The following is a 21,318-nucleotide window of genomic DNA, read 5'->3' on the forward strand; positions in this document are numbered from 1 at the left end:
GGTGAAAATGTCAAAATTACATATTTTTGACCAAAATAGTGAACTAAATAATCAAAATGTAATCAGATTCTAAAACTAATACCTACTGAACTCTGTATATGCAATAGGAGAATGAAACTCCTGCAGAGATCCTGCTTGGAAGGGGATTGTAAAGGATTGAACCCAAGTTGGTCTCTATTAGGTTTGTAAAATCTGAGGTACAAACACAATATGGAAAAATAGAACAAAATAATTAAACATCAGAAAGTAGAACATCCTATGTCTTTGAAAAATGGGAAAAATAAAGAAATAAAAATGAGGCTCATGTAAGCTAAAGCACATGAATGGATGAAGGTGGTATTCAGTGATGAATCACCAATTTGCATTGGTCATAGGGGATGACGCTGAAACTATAAATTGGTGCAGGTTCAATGAAGCAGAAAAGATGCCCGCTTATATCCAACAGACTTCTCTAAATAAGTTTTAACTTGGCTTGGAACTCATGAATAAGAATCTACCCTTTCAGCAATTAGGATAGATAGAGGCCTTACAACTAGCTAATGGCATTTTTCATTTTTTAAAGGAAATCATCAAGTTTATGTAAACTCAAGCTAATCACACACACACACACACACACACACACACACACACACACACACACACACACACAGACACTCTTGTTTTGCTATATGTAGTGAGGACCATCTGTTGACTCCCATTGACTTCCATTGATTTTCAGTCATTTTCAACCCTTTCTATGCCCTAACCCTGACAATAACCCTAAACCTAACCATTACCAGTTCATGCCTAACCCTAACCCTAACCTAAACTCAATTCACATCTTAGTCCTAAACCTAACCGTTAGCAAAATAGGTCGTGAGGACCAGCAAAATGTCCTCACTTTGGTACAAACGGTCCTCAATTTGATGGTGAAATTGGGAAAATGGTTCTCACTGTGATGCCAAGACAGGAACACACACACACACACACACACACACTATTCCTCAAGAATGGCTGCACAAATGTTTGCAGCAGCCTGACTTGCAAAGGAAAACCCTTTTTGGCTGCATTAAGCAAGATGGATGGATAACCTTAAGCATGAGAAGCTGCATGACAGATGACTGAGGCCACACAGCTGACTGAAAGAAAACACACAGAATGTGGTATGTGTAAGGATTATGATTATTTATTACTGAATATGTATCAAAATTATAATTAAAAGTCATAATTCGGGAAAATTATTTTCTCAACCAAAAATCATTACTTACGAATAGAAATCAGAGATGCTCTCTGGTGTGGTGATTATGAGCTTAAAGCACTTAATAATTACATTTAGTTAATTAACATTAATAATTGATAATTATTAACCAAAACCACGTTAAATGTCACTGTTTGATCAGCTGCCCCGCTGAACGGTGGGGGAACTTTGACCTTATTTTGACAGATAAATCACTCTTGCACAAAATAAACACAAACAATTCTCTTTAAATATATGTGAACATTTATTGACCATATAGCAATACAATTACTATTCTGGTCCAAAAATGTTCACCTAACTAAATATGCACTATTCTACAGAAGGATGTAAAATGACTATCTAAAAATTATAATAAAAGAAAATATACGTGCATTAGGTGTCTATGAAGATCATACCAGCAGTTTTCTGCACAAAATGTGCAGTTTGGATTAACTTGGAAAGTGAAGCAGAACCACTGTACAGGGGAGCCTTCTTGGTGCACTGATGCGGGGATCAGCTGGTAGAACAGGTGGGGCCGTGCCCTTAGCCACTCATAGCTGATTGGCCCAAATCTCGAACAAAGGATCATAAAACTCTCAGGCGGGAACTTGGTGGAAAAACTCCTTTAAAAACTGGGACAAAGCAGTGGTCAGGCCACGAGGCCCAGACTGCTTTGAATAGAAAAACTTTAAAAGTCCAACTTCTAACTCCTGGCTGATTTGGGATCAGCCGGACAAAACATGAACACGCACCTTGCTGATCGCATCCATGCTGCGCGATTTAGCCGCACAGCAAATCAAACAGTTCAGCATAAAACACTTCAATCAATATTGCATGCAACAAGTTAATACCTTGGATTTACTACTGGTGTTTCTAAATCACCTTAAACTATGCCTCACCCTGCCCAGACCTCTAAATACACCTATCAATTTTAATATAAAAAAAGAACGAAATTACTTTGACATTGATTTCTTCTGTCCACCGATTGAGGAAGGGGTCATGTCTGAAGAAAAACGAAGGGGGGGGGGGAGCCAGAGTGACATGCGTCCGTGATCAACTCAAAAACATAAAAATTCTCATCTGTCCAAAACGGGAAAAATATGAGGAACCGTTGCAGTCGACAGAATCAACAAGGAGGAAAACTCATCTCCTTGGAAACAAACCTCTGTGGGTTTTCACCTGCACCGTAGTGTCGGCAGGGTCTTTGATCAGTTATAAATCTTCTGACCTTCTTGTATCAGACAGAATTCCAGCTCTTCCAGGAATGGCCGTGTGGAGAAAAAAAGTAACTCACCTGCGAGTTTCTGTTGCTCCAGATATATGCCTCCGTTGTGTTGTCCCGTGAGACACACTGGAAATGGCGGTTTTCAAGGTTTGTTTTTTCAGCTTTTATAGCTCTGATGATGTCAGTCTCAATGTCCATCACTGCAACAAATGTTGAGGTGCGCATGTTGAACTGCGCACCCCAGTTGGTCTGTCCGACCAAAATGGGTGACCCCAACACATGGTTTGAGGCAGAGGCATGGCTGTCATGTTGTTGGAAGGACCACAGTACAGACAGGAACTCAGGAGTAGCATGAGTAGCATGATAAGGAAACTGCTTTTTCCTGCTAATATTTAACCCTTGGATAACACTGTCAGACTATTAATGTCTGACACACAGCATGTGCACCCACAAGTAGCAGACTGCTGTGTTTTAGTTTTTGACCATTAGCAAATATCCATTCAGACAATACAGTCCTGTGACTACTGCAGATCCTATATCCTGATGTTGTGGTGCATTTCTAAGTTCAAATCCTTAGCATTAATAGAAGTGGTACAGACCACTACCACCACCCATCAACCATTGCAACAGTCAGTTACCATGGAGATTGAACTCATGTTGTGGGGCTGACATTGATCCATAAGAAGTTTATCTGACTTCTTCAACAACTTCTGCTGCTGTTTGGGCTACATCAGATATGACAGCTGCTGCTCCCTTTCCAACTGCTGTTTGATGGCTCACAGCTGAAGGAACATATTTCTTCATCAATATCATCTAGATAAAAGGAATACAATAATACAATTTAGTTTTACTTTACATTTTTAGTAAATACAAAATAACAAACATATGTTATATTTGATTGACAACTTCCAAATAGATCAATTTAAATTCTATTTAAAATAGCTCCCAACCAGTTACTAAAAAATATCTATTTAACAGCACATACAGATATTCTAAAGTTAAAATCTTTCTATGTTCCCATGTATGTCTAAACCTTATCCATATAGCTGAATATTCTAATAAAAACTGACCCATTCTTTCAGTAAGTTATTTTCAAAGCCACCCAAAATCTATCCTTTAAGAAATAGGACAGTTTGGTGGTCCAAGCACAGGACTTAGCAACATTGAAATTTTATTCCACATTAAACCTGGACCTGTTATGACTGAAGCCTACCCAGGAGGTCAGGGGCTCAGGTCAAGTCTGATGAGAGTAGAAAAGAAGTTCCAGTAAATCACACATGGCAGGGCCATACATAGATCTATAACACTGCCATAGTGTGGCTGCCTTTTTTCGTAGGACAAGAGACTGACTGTCAGGACCACTGATAGAGTTAGAAAGCTGATACACAGACAAGTGTAAAATAAGACACCAGGTGAACCGAATAAGTTTGACTTGCAAGGGTGAGACAGTCCTCTGCCAGAACAGCGACTTCCTTCTCACAAAGGGAAATATCCTTGCACCAGCCTTTTATTTACAACTCACATTCCTACAAGCAAAAACCGGGAAACGGTTCAGCCAATTCTTACAGAGATTTGAACCCAAAAGTGTAGTCATTTCCATATATGGTATAGGCTTGTCATGTCCAGGGAGTGATCCACTCCAGACCGCATTCCTTAACCTTCCACAAACACTTTTTCACACTAAAAAGCAATCATAGGAATTAGAAATAATCTTAACTATAATAGAACTTCAGACATGATTTAAACTAAATAATGATAACTTATATACATTTTTCCAACAACCATGCAGGCATATTTCAGTCATCTGAGTATTTGTCAAAGATTGTAGAACACGTGTTCATATGATTTATGAAAAACTGCACTAGAGCAGATTCTTTTTAAATATTTAAATGAAACTGCTTGTTTGCAACAGATTGCTCTGTTGGTGCATTGGTGGCGCCTTACAACTCCTTGGTAATTATTAACAGTGGAATTATTTGGATGAGGAGAAGTTGGAGGGATGAGGATTCCCTGTGGCTGGAAGACTGAATCCAACAGAGATATGTTTGCTTTTTATTCTTTGATGCTGTGTTGATATCTAGGTCTCTCTCTTCTCCCTCCCCCTTTCCCTCCCGCATGTCTTTCTCCATCATAAAACCCCCTGCAGATCAAAGTGCAATCTGGCTTAAACTTATTGGATAATTCTGCGATATTTCATTGCATTGCTTAATGTTAAAAGTCTTGCTAGATCAGAATGGATGGCGACACTGCAAGGAGCAAAGGGAAGAAGACAGGTGAAAAAGCTGCTTCAATGCATATTTCAAATGAACAAAAGCACAAATAACTCAGAGATAATAAAAAGCGTGACACAGACAAACCCATGGAGTAGTCCCTGTCAGCTATGAAGTCTTCGAGCAGGATTTTATTTTATGCACAGCTAATCCAAATCTGCTCCAGCAGGAAGCTGCACTAAACATCTGCTTGTCTGGGACTTATATCAGCCTACCACTAAGCAGCAGTAAAACAAAATTAACCTACATGAAGTGGTGCAACCCTTCTATTTTCATCCAAGGCCTTGGAGGGTTTGTTATTTTTTTGAAAGCTCCTGTTGTGTTTTAGGAGATTTTACTGCAAGATTACTCGTCAACATCCTGATGAAACTGAAGGACAGTCCAGTCCTTGATGGTTAAGTGAAGCAACACATGATATTGACTTTGAGTCATCTCATCACCGAGCTGGTTGCTAGGTTACTTCAATGGATATGCTATCTTAGGGTAAACAATATAAAGATCTATTGACCTCAGCACGGCTCCCAGGAGTCAAACTCATTTAATGAACCTCTCACACTTGATTAAGATGGTGCCTTCTGGACAGATTTAAATTTAGTTCCACTAAATGAAAATCCAACTGTGAACCAAACAGTAATTTTTCACAAAATATGTGCCATCCATCCATCCCTGCATAGTGTCATGATGAGAACCAGGAAATTCTATAGCAGGCACAAAACACGGAGACTGAATAAATGGTTTACAATGTTTATTGAATAAAATGAATGGGGTTTGATCCGGAAGTTTAGGTCGCGTCGGGTCGCCGCTCTGGAGAAGGAGATGGAGGTGAGTATGATTGCAGATAATTTGGAAGGTGAACAGTAAGTTTGAATGCTTACTTCTTGTGGATGAATTGTGTTCAAGAAGAGGTGAGCAAACCACAGAAGCTGAGGCTGGCAGGCTGGCGTGCTGCGAGAGTGAAACTCCTCCAGGAGGTGAATAATGTTGGAGGGTGGACAACCAGGACTTAGAAGTAGCGGTTTGGAAAATTCATCCAGAAGACCAACAGGAGTCATAAGACTGCAGTAAATACAGTTAAGTATTTACCGAACTCAGTAGGAGGCAAACTGTGAAGGGAATTCCACAAAGGAAAATCCTGAACAAGATCTCAGGGGTGGAGAACCTCAAAGGAAGACAAAGCAAGGTTAGATCTGAGGTAGAATGTTCACAGAGTAAAGTCAGCAGGTTGGATTACCACACTAGGTGAGTCAACACTCTGATGCCTTCTCACAGGTTCCAGCAGTTTAAGTAGGCTCCTTGATTACTCCTTAATGAGGAACAGCTGCGGGCATACAGCTGCTTGTCGCACCCTGCAGGAGAAATAGGGAAACACACACCACACAGCACAACCAACCTACACTCAGCTCCGTGGCCTGACACATAGACATTAAGTCCATGCAGGTCTTTCGTGCATGGGGGGCAGTGGTGGGCACAGTTCCCCAACTAACAAAACAAAGGCCACTAGTGCTGTAAAATTCTACAAAAAAAGCACAAAAGTGAGCCAGACTTTCAGGAGCTCCCGGCCGCTTCTTCTCCCCAGTCCGCCCCTGCGTTACAATGACATACATTGAGAGGACTGTAGAGGTTTTTCAGTTAAGCTAACTTTGAGAAAGTGATGAACAGTTTACAAAAAAACTATAACTGCATGTGGTCAGTGTCCCATAAAAGCAAGGGTAAAGCTATACAAATAGAGTACAAGAAGTTCATATTCATTGGAGACATCTGTAGAAAGATATTTTCCTGCTTGTTTTCACATGGCGAGTAAAATATTACTGGAAGCAAAAATGATTGGTTGGAATACAAAACATACTTTGGGAACCTACTTGTAATAATCAGTCACTCATAAACCCATGACCAAGTTTGAACATGAACACAATTAATAAAACGTGATAGATGAAGCAATATAGAAGTGAAGGAAATAAGAAACAAAAGAGCAAACTGCTTTGTCGCCACCATGGATGAGCAGTCACATGAGAAACTGGTTCTCATACCCAAAGAATGTGCAAAACACAATCACAGTTAGAGTGAAAAAACAGGCCTGCATTAGCAAGATTAATTCTCCAAACATTTCCCTGCAGCACAGCAGCACTTTGTTATAGGAAGTGTTAAACCCAGTCTATTGTGCTGGTGGCATCTTGCATTATAAAAAAAAAAAAAAAACATCTCCCATTATAGGCAAATTTATTACATGTGATCACATCAGCTATTGGGATTCCATTTGATATGACTATTTAAAATACCTACTGCTTCAAAAGAAAGGAACAAATGTGTCCATTATTTTCTACTCTTTAGATACAAAGTAGGTTAAATCAACTTTACTGTAATAAAAGTAGGACCAACATTGCAAAATGTAGTTTTTGACAAAGATTGCTCAGGCAGGACGAACTATTTCTTTACCAGGTAATCATTTTAAGACTCGCCTAAAAGTAGAACACTTGCTTGGAAGGGCAAAGACGTAAACCTCAAGAACCGCGTAAAAGGTCTGCAGTTTTTTGAACAAATAAAACACCCCAATCAATAGGAAGGTATACATCTATACAAAAACATGTTTCCTCTTTTTACTTTTCTTTCTTAAATCAAGCCTGAATAACTGTGATTTAATTTATATAAATGCTAATAAGCCTGTATCATTTTCCATACACAAATACCTGTGTATTTTGGTCTTAATCATATAAAATCTGATAAAACCTTTAAGATAAACAAAACAACTTTTGGGGATGTGCATCGGTAAAATGCCTTCTGTGCGCCATCTTGTTCATCACATAATACAGATGCTCACTCAGGTCTGTTTAGGCTTGCAGCTTGTTGGAGGCAGAGTTTTGGAATCCTCTCTGGGATGAAGGAGGAAAAACTCTGGGTCCACAGAGTTCTGTTTTGCCTTAAATGTGGTCTTACACTGCAGCTCTGTAAATGGGATGTTTGCAGATGCTCTCTATGTCCAAGCATATAGATAAAAGAATAGTTGTATGTTATTTTTTGCGGTAAAAACAGCATTGCACCATGTAAACTCAAAGTGTTCAGATCATCAGCAAAATGTGCCCTTGGAAAACTTCTTGGCAAACCCAAAAGAGCTGCAAGTTTCCTTGCTGCATCTGACCGTTTGCGATGCTGTATTTGTGTGCATCTATGACTAGAGCTGTGAGCATGAGCGGCTGTTGCAGTGAACTATGAAATATGAACTGTGATTGCCAAGGTCACAACAAAACCTAGTGGTGGGCCATAAATAACAGATATATGAAATTATCTCACAGGCTGAATACAGTGGGCTTGAAGGCCAAAGGTTCCTCACAGGCCTTGACCTTGACATGTGTGACCTTAGAGAACACTACATCAGTGAAACAACATGACATTTGTCACTTTAGCAATAGCACAAATGAATGAAAACAAGGAACAAATCCTGCTCTTCTTGTACTGGATTCATGAAGTCTGTTTTTCTTGTAGAGTTCTTAAAGAATTGTTTAGAACAATTCCATGTGCTGTTACGCTCCTTACAGTGCCTTTTTTAATTAGTTCAGATATCTTCCATTGACCAAAAGCATTGAAACCATTAACCATGACAAATAGCTAACATGTCCACAGCTTTTTATCTCTCTTCTACAGCTGTGAGGATGTCACTCCTCTGCAACCTGGTTTTATCAGGCCATGGTAGCCTAACCAACACTGCTAATGTGATATGCATAACATGACCTGGCATCAAGCTGGGAGACCAGCTCAGAGAGACAGGGAAAGTGAGAAAGGTTATGTAAAAAACCAAAACTGCAGCATCACCACAACTTTGGCATCGAGTTATTACGGAAGTGCTGACGCAGCCTCAGGAAACAGATGTCCTTGTGTGACAGCTGCAATTATTAATAGATGAAACTTGCTGGTTTCATCAAAGCCTGAGGTGTAATATTCACTTGCAGCAGCTTGAGTTCTTACCGTGGCAGTCACAAGTATTCTCTAATAGGGTACATCAAGGTGGAACAATTAGTTGGTCTATGCAGATGTGGAGAAATTGTGATGCTGAATATTTTAAGTCAACAGGGTCACATTTATATTATATATGTACGGGTATAAATAAAGATGAGGGAAGCCTTGATTATAGATATTTGTACCAAACTTTGCTATCAAATAGACCATTGTTTAAAATTGTATTAAATTTTAGCATGATAGCTCAAACATTTAATTTAAAAATATTGAAAAACTTCAACAAACAGCAGCACAGAACCACAAATACAATCTTGATGTAAACATCCTCCAGATGGTTCACAGACATATTTCGACAAACAAAACTGTGGGGTGACTGTGGCTCAGGTAAGAGTTCGTTCTGTAAATGGTGGGTTGCTGGTTCGAACCCCAGCTCTGTCCATCTCAATCAGTCAGAGGGTTCAGTGACACCTGTGTATGGTAGCCTCACTTCTGTGAGTCTGGGGTGCAGCACTGTCAGTGTGTGAATGTCTTCGTGAATGACTAATTGTATTGTAAAGCACTTTAGGAACTTGATAAAGTGCAATACAAGTTTAGACTGTTTACCATACAGTGGGAAGAACAAGTATTTGAGCATGTAGAAGTCTTTAAATTTTACCCTACGTACTCTTAAACTGTGAGTGACCGACTTGAAAACGTGCAAAATTGGCAGTCTATTAAATACTTGTTCTGCACTAAATCTGCATTGTGCATTTAGTCCTACCATATTTATGTAAATGTATGTAAATTACTGCCAGAGATAATTTCTTGGCATTCTCAAACACCGGAAGCTGTCTTTGTTGTATAGATTATGCATACCATCTACTGAAAGCAGGTCGTAATATTGGCGAGGAAGAATAAACAGGAAAAAGGTGATCTGCTGGATTTAAAGAAATGGGTCATGGATGTCACAGAATGCGGGATTCATCCTCTCTTGCAGTAAGGTCTCCCTGGTATAGTTGCTAATAATTTTCTGATCAAATAAAATGGTTAACTTGTGTTTAAAATCATGGTATCACTCTTTAGATACAAAATTCAAATTTACGACTAAGGAATATTTTTACACATTGTTCATATGCAAATATTAATGAACAGAATATAAATAAATTAACCCTATATAAAGGGAATTTATGTCTTGTTCAGCAAGGGGTCGCATACAGATACAAAGGAGTATTAGGGTTTAGAAGAGCTATCAAGTGAATGTACCATGCACAAGAGTTTCATCTTTATTGCCATTATAATTATAAGTTAGTGCAGTATAAGTTTATAAACTAGATTTAATATTTTTATTATCTAATACATTTATTAATACACTCAGTGCTTTTTATTTTCAGATCAATTAATTAAAGGAATGCATCATTCCACACTTTAATTAATGAAAAACTCATTCTGAAGTTGTTCTTCCAGTTAGACGTTTCGCTTAAAGTGGAACTAAACCCTGTGTAAAAGCATAACCCCACCCCAGACAAATTTTGAAAAATGCCACCAAATTGGGTGGTGCCAAGATACAGTGAGAGGCGTGGCCAACTGTGGGGATGAGCGGAGGGGGTTAAGTGGGGGTGTGGCCAGGAGGACGAGGGAAAGCGGCAGCTACCTTAATTTGACATACTGAAACATTGAGAGTGAGCAGAGCATTGCAGGTCGTTTCGTCACAGATAGGTCTTTTGAGGTGGAGGACTTTTCACCCCCCTCATCACCAGAAGTTAAGGGAGACTTTATGGAGCCCAGCGGGGCTGAGCCTTATCAGTTCCAGCTGCTGGCTTAAGGCTATGGGAAGAAACTTGTGCCATCAGAAACTGAATTTGAATTTCTCAAACTGAATCTGTATTTGTGCAATTTGAAATTAAATGCATTGGTTTGAAATGAATTTTACTTAATTGAGACTGAATTTAATGGTTTGAAACTGAATTCATTTGCTCTGAAAATGTATTTTGTTGAATTGAAAATTCAGTTTCACTACTTTTACTTTCAGTTCTAAAATTCAATTTCATTTCTAAAATTTAGTTTTTTGTGTCACACATTGAAGACACAGATTGATCAAACACAGATTCACTGATTCACGGATGTCATTCACTATTGCTGCGTCCAAATTGAGGGGCTGCATTCTTTGAAGGACGCATTTGTTGGCCGATTACATCATTGTGAGGCAATGAAGTCTACAGCTTCGCAGGCTCCTCCAAATAGGGCCGACAATGCGTCCTTCTTTTCCCCAGATATGAAGGATGGGTCCGGTGTATCCTTCGTGGGCCACCCTATCCCATGATTCATTGCAGGTCAAAGTAGATTGTGCTAACGGAAGTAGCAAAGCCTGGAGGAAAGGGAAAAGCTGTGAGCAAAGTTGGATATATTGCGATTTCTGTGAAACAAAATGAACTTGTTTTTAGACTAGAATGTAGCTGTGTAAGCCTGAAATATCTGCTCGGTTTATCAAGATTTCGCTTAATTCCACATGTGCTCCGACATGTTCGGAGACGTCCGCTTCTGCTGCCCTGACACCGGGCTCACAGCTGGCTCGCCTCGCCAGCGCACAGCTGACCGGGGGGTTGAGGTGTGATGAACCCCAAGAGAACAGCTGACGTCGTTTTTAAGCTCCTGCTGGGTTTCCCCAATGGCTGGAAGTTAAACACAGATAGAATTCAGTCAGATGATATCTAATGTTGATGTTTGGTTCTTTTATTTTTATGCTCTACAAATAAACTGATTTAAATGTTGTTCCTAAAGTTAATATGTTGTTGTTTAAATTGTTACATTTTTACAAATAGATTTACAAATAGATTTTTTTATATATTTTTTTTTATATATGAACACAAAACTTTAACAATTTAAATGACTTGGTTTGACTTGGTGATTGACATCCGCTAAGCTCATGCATGCTGCACTGCTTCAGCTCAAAATGCCGTAAAGGAAGTTTAATGTGAAATGTAAATCGATGAATCTGTGTTTGATTCATCTAAGGCTATCCTCAAGGCCCTGGATGTGTGACACAAAAAACTGAATTTTAGAACTGAAATAGAATTTTCGAACTGAAAGTGAAAGTAGGCAAACTGAATTTTCAAAACAATGAAATACATTTTCAATGCAAATTAATTCCGTTTCAAACCATTAAATTCAGTTTTCAAACAAATAAATTCAGTTTCAAACCATTAAATTCAGTTTCAAATCAATGAATTCAGTTTCAAACCATTAAATTCAGTTTCAATTAAGTGAAATTCATTTCAAACCAATGCATTTAATTTCATACTACACAAATACAGATTCAGTCTGAGAAATTCAAATTCAGTTTCTGATGGCACAAGTTTCTTCCCATATAAGGCGCTGACTCAGCGATGCCCGATTGGTAAAGTAATAGCAGCATCATTGCTAACATGGGCAAACGTTCAAAGCAGCAACAATTACATTCGGATTTATATTACCTCAGGTAAAGCATATGGTCGAAGGTATGGAGCATAAAACACTATGATCAACGCTCGCGATTCAGACTCCTGACTTGCTATGGTGGTGTGTGTCTGAATGAGATGCTTTAAGGCCCAAATTTATACAGTTTATATGGAAAAATGTTGATTTGCGGTTTAGTTCCACTTTTTTGTGGACTTGTAATGGCTCCTGGTCCAGTCTGGACCAGGAGCCATTCAGGGGGGAACACATGTGGGCTATTTGAATCCATGTCCATAATCACTGTTGTACAGGTCATGTGTATGAGAGTCACGCAACCACCACCATGTTTGATAATCTTTGTCTGAAATTAAAATGCATGTTTTATCTGAAACATTATCAATTGTAAAATAAAAGCAAAAAAAGAAGGAAACGGTCGGCTTTTCTGTATTCGTTTTTTTATACTTATCTCCCAAAGAAATTGTATTTATGCTTTAATGAACCACCACAATAAGAAATACAATTGTTACTCTACGAGTACTGGTTCTGTTTGTGGCTTTTGGGGAACAAAAATAACAAAAACGCTGATTCCGCTAGCTTGGATCTGCAATATAATTTTTTGGGTTTCTTCCCAACACAAAATATTGAATCTCATGTCCAAAGCTTATTGGAAGGCCATATGGCTATTGTTTTCCTTAGTTTGTACATAACAACGTGCCTGTATTTTAACAGAGAACATTAACATTCATAAACAGCAGAAATCGATTCATGGATTTCCCTGACCTGTAAAGTACCAACAGCAACCCCAAATTAGACATTTAAAGAATTCATGCCATTTGTATCTGTTTGCTGTCATTCAGAAAAACATAGAAAGAAACAAGACTGCAAAGCAGCAAGCACCACTCTAGAGTTGCAGCAACAGTTAAAAACTGGCTGCTTTTAGAAGTATTAATTCACTCTTCACATAATTGGATAGGGCACCAATGTGGCTGGTCATATGTTTTATGGGACTTTCAAGTTAGAAGAGCACATTGGCTTTGTAGACAGAGTAATGGTTGAACACAAAGTGAGAGTGAATCTTGGAAATGGGACTCCTTAGAACATTATTTGCTATAAATTACTACAAGGACCCCTGCTCAAGGTTGACTGTAAAAGTGGCAGGCTTCATCCAAAACCCAGATTCATCTATCAGCCTCTCATGGTGTCTGTTCTGTCAGATCAGCACAGAAAGCACCATGACCTACTTCGCTTTGAAGTCCTCTTACATTTTGGCCAATAAAAAAACATGTCTTTCGGGTAGATATGTCGAGGACTCATAACTTGAGACAATTACATGGTAGGCAACTTAAAAACTCAAAGGATTTGATTGCTTCTGTGTGGCCTCGAGCAAAAGGTCTGGCTAGGTTTACTGATCCTTTACTGATGTCACTTTGGAGATATCACAATGTCTGGACACTTTTAATTTAGAGGATATTTTGGACAGATTCAAAGACAACATCCTTTTTAATCTATTGTCTCCCTACAATGTGCTTGAATGGAATAGGAAGAGATGCCGTTGACACTTCGTGTTGTTCTACAGATCTGTACTATTTGCTATTTAGTCCCTATCTAAACTGGTCTGTCACATGTATTTAGGACATATTTAAAAATTATGCAACATGACAATCATGACTCCGAGATGCCATATTTACTACATATTTGCTCAACTGCTATGGAATTTTAACTTGAGCTACTCAAGTCTTGTGGGTCAATACTGCCGATATTGTCAGGTGATCCAAAAGTATGGAAACCCATAAATTAAGGTGGCATATAATGGATGAATAATTAATCTAAAAAGTCTTAGGAGTACTGTTTATATCTCTCGTAAGAATTATACTGTAAATATGGTTTTTGAAATGATTATTTTCCCTCATAGATAGGGTGAAGATAATCATCCTAAGTAAGATCGTATTGGAGCCACTGTTTTTCTGCATCCAGTAGATCCAATTGAGGTGGTTTGAGCTTCTGATCAGGATGCTTCCTGGGTAACTCCCGTTGAAGGTTTACCGAGCACATCCTACTGAGAGAAGACATCAAGGCACGCCAAGAATACGTTGGAGCCATTATATTATCAATTCTGGCCTGAGGGGTCCTTGCGTTCCCCATGATAGGCTGGAGAGAGTCACTAGGATGTTTGACTTTCCATTTTCCCCCCAGAATTTTTGAAGAACTTCCCAGGACCCTATACTTGTTGGTATTTAACAACCAGTCGGGCCCCGAGCCCTACTTTAGGAACCGCTGGTCTACAGTGTTTAAACCTAGTTTTCCTCTTTTTAGTATGCTTTAAATGCCAAATTCTTGATTTTAAACTACTTATTGGTGGGCTTTTTGAACCCTTGTGTCTAACTATTTTTTGTTGTTGTAATTAACAATGACTGCCATTTTGGGGTTTTTTTTTAAGAATTTTTTTTTTGTGGCACTAGTAGCCTTTATTTTTCCCATATTTTTTTGCACAGTAGATAGACAAGAAACAAGGGTGGAAAAAGAGGGGAAGACATGTGGCAAACATCGCCGGGGCCGGGACTTAAACCCGAGACTACCGCGTCTTGCACATGGGTCGCGCACTTAAACACCTACACCATCAGCACCATGCCCATTGACTGCCATTTTAATTAATAAAATAAACTCAGGTAATAAATCAGTGTATTAACACAAAACCAACAACAGAGGTGATGGGCACTTTGTTACTGACATCATGCTGCAGAGATGCATTTTGTTCCCATTTCGTCAGGTAACTGTACACAATGAATCAGATATGACATATTTAGACAGGTGTAAGAGCGTAGTTTTAGCAAACATGAACCTCAGGAAAAAAACAGCTGACCAGCATCTGACCTTTCACCTCTTTCCTTTTATGGAAAGAGCAGCTGATTGTATAAACAGGAACACTGGTTGAATTGAAATTGCTTGTGACTTGTCACTGATGTTTGAAGGGGCACCATTCCATCTCAGGAATCAAATGGCTCCTGGTAGTTATGTATTTTGAGAAAAAGCTGCAAAAGTTCCATCCAGCTCCCTGCAGCATTACTGAAAAATGGAATCATTTGCTATCTCTTCCAGCACAGTTACATTTGCCCCGACAGCCCATCGGACTGCAGTGACATGTGTATTCCTCCACACGGGGGCCGGTGACATGTGATAGCCGCCAGGCTTTTTCTGCTCATTCCCTGAGCGATAATTTCTACCGGGCGAGCCGTCAATCAGGCTGCCGCGTTGCCAGCTTTTGGACAGACTGCACCTCCTTTGTAGTGAATAAACACCACCCACTCTCCATCTTCTTGCTGTCTCCACACTTATAACTGACTGGTCCTGTGGAAACACAGCAATCAGCAATAGTGTCTGTGTGCCAGAGATAGGCATGCTCAGAGATTTTCCATAATCATCCTCTGGTTCAGCCTCTCAGTGTGTCCGACTTCCACGCTGATTCATGCTAATGATCTCGCCTGATGTAATTTGGAGGGCACATAAGTGCAACCAGTCAAAGCAGAGGTCTGTTATATGTTTTTCCCATTTGTCTATTTACATTCTGTTCTCAGAAGTCTTATTTGGTGACGCAGCTCGAAGTATGAGCTTCAGGAGCAGGAGTGGAGTAAACCAGTGCATTCACTCACCACTAAGCAAGGACAAGAATAATTAGAATGAACTCAGTAATGAATACCTCTAATCTACTTAGTGGCTGATAAAAGTGGCTGACTGACTCAAAGGGATATGTATTCTTCCACTTATAAAAGGTAAGATTATTTTCCTCATCTCTGGTAGTAACCAGATCAAGCAAGCCTTAGGGAAGGAATCTGGGTCTAAACATTGCTAATAAAGATGGTGAGAGATGATTTAAGTAATTGTAATCCATGGCTTTAATAATAAGTCTATATAAAAGGCGACTGTGGCTCAGTGAGAAGAGTGGATGTCTTGCAATATGAGGGTTGTGGGTTTGATTCCGGCTTCCTCCTGCCACATGTGCCCCTGGGCAAGGCACTTAACCTCAAATTGCATACGGTCTGTGTTTCGGTGTATGAATGTGTGTCCCTTAGTGTGTGCATCTGGGTGAATGTGGCTCTAGGGTAAAGGGCTTTGGGTGGTCAGTATGACTGGAAAGGCGCTCTATAAGTTCATACCATTTACCATATAAGTGACATGGGCATCCGGGGTCAAGAAGAAGGTGGCAGACACAGAGCTGTCCTTCTGATTATTTATAGAGAAGCACAAAAAAACAAGCATACAATCATACTTTAAGACTTGAGCTCATGATGGGCCCATTGTATATTAAAATGCTTGCATACTTTAATCCCAACAAATGTGACACAACATAACATTTTCAAACAAAAATCAATATAGCCCTACCCAACAACCACTGTTATATCTCAGAACAAAAGTGCAAAGAGGGTTAAGAGAGATGTGCAGCCAACAGGTTTTTAGCACAACATTTTCTCTTAACTAAGACCATCTACAATACTGGTCAAAAGTTTTAGATACATTTTCTCACATATTGCGTCACACTGTAGATTCTCACCAAAGGCAACAAAACTATGAATGAATACATGGAATTATATAGTTAACAAAAAGTGTGAAATAACTCTAAACATTTTTATATTTTAAATTCTTCAAAATAGCCACCCATTTGCGCTGATGACTGCTTTGCTCTCTTAGCATTCTCTCCATGATCTTCATGAGGTGGTCACCTGAAATGGTTTTCCAAAGAGTCTTGAAAGAACTTCCCAGACGTTCATTGAGAGACGGACAATTTCTAGAATTGATATGCCTGTAAATACAGGATTATTTGGCATTCAACTTTTACCATTTAATAAAACAACAAATTAACTAGGATAAATCATAAACATTAAAACAAATCAAATCAAAACAGGTTGACCTTAAGTTAAGGATGCATGCTAGTGTCATTCATTGCCATGAGTTTGGCACTAAAACTATGCTATCTTAAGCCCAGCCAGTCTGGCATGCTTGTCCGTCCGTCAATCCGTCCATTCATCACATATTCCCAGTAAGGAGTAAATGCAGCAGTAAATGGGCGAGAGACTTGGTGCACCTGGTCACATCATCGTTCCATTTCTTTGGCAATTAACATTGACAGCAATTTTAATGAACAAAATAAACTCAAGTAATATAATCAGTGTATTAACACAAAACCAACAACAGAGGTGATGGGCACTTTGTTACTGACATCATGCTGCAGAGATGCATTTTGTTCCCATTTTGTCAGGTAACTGCACACAATGAATCAGATATGACATATTTAGACAGGTGTAAGAGCGTAGTTTTAGCAAACATGAACCTCAGAAAAAATACAGCTGACCAGCATCTGACCTTTCACCTCTTTCCTTTTGTGTTCCATGCTGAGCGGCTGATTGTATAAACAGGTACACTGTATCCGCAGTTGGCTGAATTGAAACTGCTTGTGACTTGTCACTGATGTTTGAAGGGGCACCGTTCCATCTCAGGAATCAAATGGGTCCTGGTATTTTGAGAGAAGTGGAAGTTTGAAATGGCCTAAATCTGACATGTAATCACATTTTATTTTAGTTTTCCAAATATTACCTTTTCCATCCTAATTGTTTTGTGAACCTGATCCAGTTTTGAGCATTTTGCCTCTTCTGATGAAGCTAAAATAACCAGAGACCTCCAGCTATTGGAGTCACATAACCCCAGTTCTATACAGGAGACAAGAAGGAAATGATAGAAAATTACTTTAAATCATTAAATATCAAAACATAGATGGAGTCCTAAATGGATGTACGGAAAGACATATGGTCTATAAAAAATGATTGTTTAAGCAGTGTTCTGCACTACCTCTGGTGGCTCAAAACGGGCTCTCCATTTTAAATTGAATGAAAACCAGGATAAATGAAGGACATGATAATGGAATTGCTCTCGGTAGTAAGGTTATGTTAACTAATTATTTGTGAAGAACGAATTAAAAAGCTGCTGTCTTTGACACGCGTTGATCTGTTAGCAGAACTGGTTGGGCTGAAAAGGACATGATTAAAGCAGAGCCTGGAGGTTACTTAGATTATTTAAATGAAATTAGCAGTCACAAAAATATGAAATCACTAATGGATTTTTGTTTTCAAACGTGTACAGTCTGTACAGAACATTGTTCTATTGGGTACAATCTCATTCAACTGGTAACGAGTGAATTAAGGTAACATCAAGCCTAGAATGGGAGTTTGTTCAAACAAAATAATTTGTCCATCACAATCCATCACATCGGCTCCATAAACTTTACAGTCCTTTCCTTTTATACTTTTATAATCTAATGTCAATAACTATTAGCTGTTTGGGCTAATGTGAACACCAGTTTATTTAATTTATGAAAGGGTAAAACTGTGTTTCTGCTCCAATACAAAGTTTTGCCACCCACATCTGAACATCTCACTGAATGGCATGTTTTCAAATTGATGTGGAGTGTTTGAGTTAGCTGTCATTTTGGATTCCAAACTTTATGCTTTTATGAAAGAAAAGGTTTTATTCTTTAAAAAAAAAAAATCTCCTCTTGAAGGAAAGCCTAGAAAGTAGACACTGTTTGCCTACACATTAAAGAAGAGACTGGATGACGGTTAGGAACAACTGCAATCCTGGGTCCTCTCCAACCAGCCATGTTCTTTGCCAGAACCTTCGTGAAAGCTTTTTAAAGAGACTGCAAGTGTTCATTAGAGATAAGGGAGTTTGCCTGCCCACATAATTGTCCAGCTCTTGTGGGAGACTGGATGTGCCCCCTAACTGCTTCCTGTATGATAGCATTCTGTAAGGTTCCAGCAGCGGCTCCTCTTCCCTGACATAAAGATCCAGTAAGGCTGCTACAAACAACGAAACCAGTAATTTTAAGTTTAACCCTTTAACAAGAAGACAAATGAATGGAGTCAGGAAGTTTTTCCTATTCAGTATGTATGGAGTAGCGTTTATAAACACGTCTGATCTCTCATTAAAGATTCTAACTCAACTCACTGGAATCTATCCCATACAACAGCTCTTATCACTTTCCCTACAATCTAGGAGACATACATACCTTGTCAATGAAGCAGTTTATTATACTTTCCTTAAAATGTAAGAAACATTAACACTCTAAATAAGAAGAATCTCTGTGCTAAAAAAGAAGTGAGGAGCAATACAAATATGAAAAGATGGGGGCAACTACAGAGGAAAAATTGGCAGAATCTGGAATACAATCAGTGGGTGCCCTCCATCAGTCACATCTTAACAGATACACACAATGAAGCCACGTATAGTTCAGGAGCGAGCCCAATGAAAAAGCAAAAGTAAAAATTACTGCCCCCGACCACCTGATCATATGCCCACATGCCAAGTAAGCTTTATCTTTAGAAAAATCCTCTTGGACACACTTTTGAACTATTTCTGATTGGCAAACAGCCTTAAAAAGATTGTATGTACAAAGAGGAAGATTCTGAATCATTACAAAAATGAATCTGCAATCTTAAAAAGTCGGAAAACTGGAACTAATGGGCATCCAAGCTCCTTCTAGACCTACCTCAGAACATTACGGAAGCTGTTGATTGGTCATCAGGAACATCTGGACTAACGTTGCCAAAAGATGAGCTCATCCTGCTGAACTCTGTCAAAGAAGTATATGGTAAAGTCATCACTGCATGTATCTGGGGCCAAGAAGAGATTCTACTTCACAATTCAGTAACGCAGGACTGCAGTGACAACTCACCTCTCTTTGTAACATTGACCTGAAGCCAAGATAATGAAGAGACTTACAACATGAGAAGCGTCTGGCTGCAAGGCGAACAGGACATAGACCAGAATTATGTTTTTTGAAACAAATCAACAGTGCAAGGTGTAGCGTGATTGACCCATGTACAGCTGCCCAGTCAATAGTAAGAGATACAAATATATGAAAACAGCGCCACGGGACAAAACACTGAGACCTCTTTTCCTTGCAATCTCATTATTGTTGATTAGTGTTTTCTTCATGGGATTGGGGTAAACTTTGTAGTGCTGTGCAATTTGCCAGTCTGGACTGGTGTCCCCCAGTTGGGACTCTTTTGAACACGTTGGGCTGTGAAAACATAGCTTTGGGTGGGTTATTAAAATTTGGGCTGCTATCACAACATTTGGAGGGTTTTTAGAAATTCATCAAAATAGTTGTCATTGTGCGGCAGAAAAGTAAAAACCTACACATCTCAAAATCTCAAAATGTGTCTTTTTACTCATAGCAATAGTTCATTTATTTTGAAAAAGAAAATCTGTCGAACTTGACATCATCAATCAGTGATGGTCATTGATTAATCAACTGTCACTGTGAAATTATATCGATCAGTTGTAAACGCCCAAAATGCTGTTAAGAGTTCATCTAATATACACCGAGCACAATTATTGGATTATTATTTCCAATAAGCATAACATATAACATTCACAGCATCATGAAAAATGGGGAAAATACAAAAAATATCCAGAAAGCAACCTTATGATCTGATTGGATCTGGTACTGGTCGGAACATGCACAGACATTCTTGGAGGCAGGTGCTCATGCCAAAGAAAGTGCATCCAGTGCCAAATGTATTTATAAAATAAAAATAAAAAAAACAGAATATATTTATGCTTTTGTAGCCTAGTTTTTCTTAGCATTATGCTGCAAAATTTGTAAATGAAATAAATTAATGTTCTGCTATGCATCATAATCAAAAGAGACTCACTGAATCAGGTGAGAAAACAGTAAATATTATTTGACTGTTTTCTGACAGGGTTGAAACATTACACTAATAATATTCCATTATCAATATAACTCACCACACTTTCATGTAGCTCAACTTAAGAACTACCTTTCATTTCAAATCATAAACCTACTTTAGGTAGTTAATGTTAACATTGGGTCTATTATTATGCTAATAAAATCAAATAGACAGCTAAGCATTTTCCTATTTATTCATATTTTTTTAACTGTACCCCGCCTCCAGCCCATTGACTGCTTGGAAATCACGGATTTTATGAGTACAAAGTATTTAGGCAATGCATTATGCAGTCATGCATGGATGCTAATTGGAAGAAAATGCAAGCGTTTTTCAGCAGGTGTCGCGTCGAAATGTCCCCCTCGGGCCATGTTTTAAGAGACATAGGGCCAGAAGCTGCAGAAGCAGCGCTATAATGTTCAGATTACGCGGTTATTGTTTGACACTGCGTATGCAGCCGTGAAAATGTATCTTTGCAAGGACATGTCTGGCAGGTCCAAACCTACACAG

At 38.9% G+C, this 21,318-nt stretch overlaps 1 protein-coding gene across 2 annotated transcripts in view; it reads right to left on the bottom strand.

Moving 5' to 3' along the window:
• LOC124881751 (heparan sulfate glucosamine 3-O-sulfotransferase 5) overlaps window positions 1–21,318 on the bottom strand; it is a 157,865-nt gene that overhangs the window by 66,669 nt on the left and 69,878 nt on the right. Inside the window, exon 1 of one of the 2 annotated variants that reach the window (XM_047387511.1) lies at window positions 19,605–19,651. The exons of the other annotated variant lie outside the window; for it this stretch is intronic. The gene's annotated coding sequence lies outside the window, so the exon portion shown is untranslated. Of the gene's footprint in view, window positions 1–19,604; window positions 19,652–21,318 lie in introns of those variants that run through there. 2 annotated transcript variants of the gene reach the window in all.

The sequence above is a fragment of the Girardinichthys multiradiatus genome, chromosome 15 (assembly GCF_021462225.1).
Source record: "Girardinichthys multiradiatus isolate DD_20200921_A chromosome 15, DD_fGirMul_XY1, whole genome shotgun sequence".
NCBI lineage: Eukaryota > Metazoa > Chordata > Actinopteri > Cyprinodontiformes > Goodeidae > Girardinichthys > Girardinichthys multiradiatus.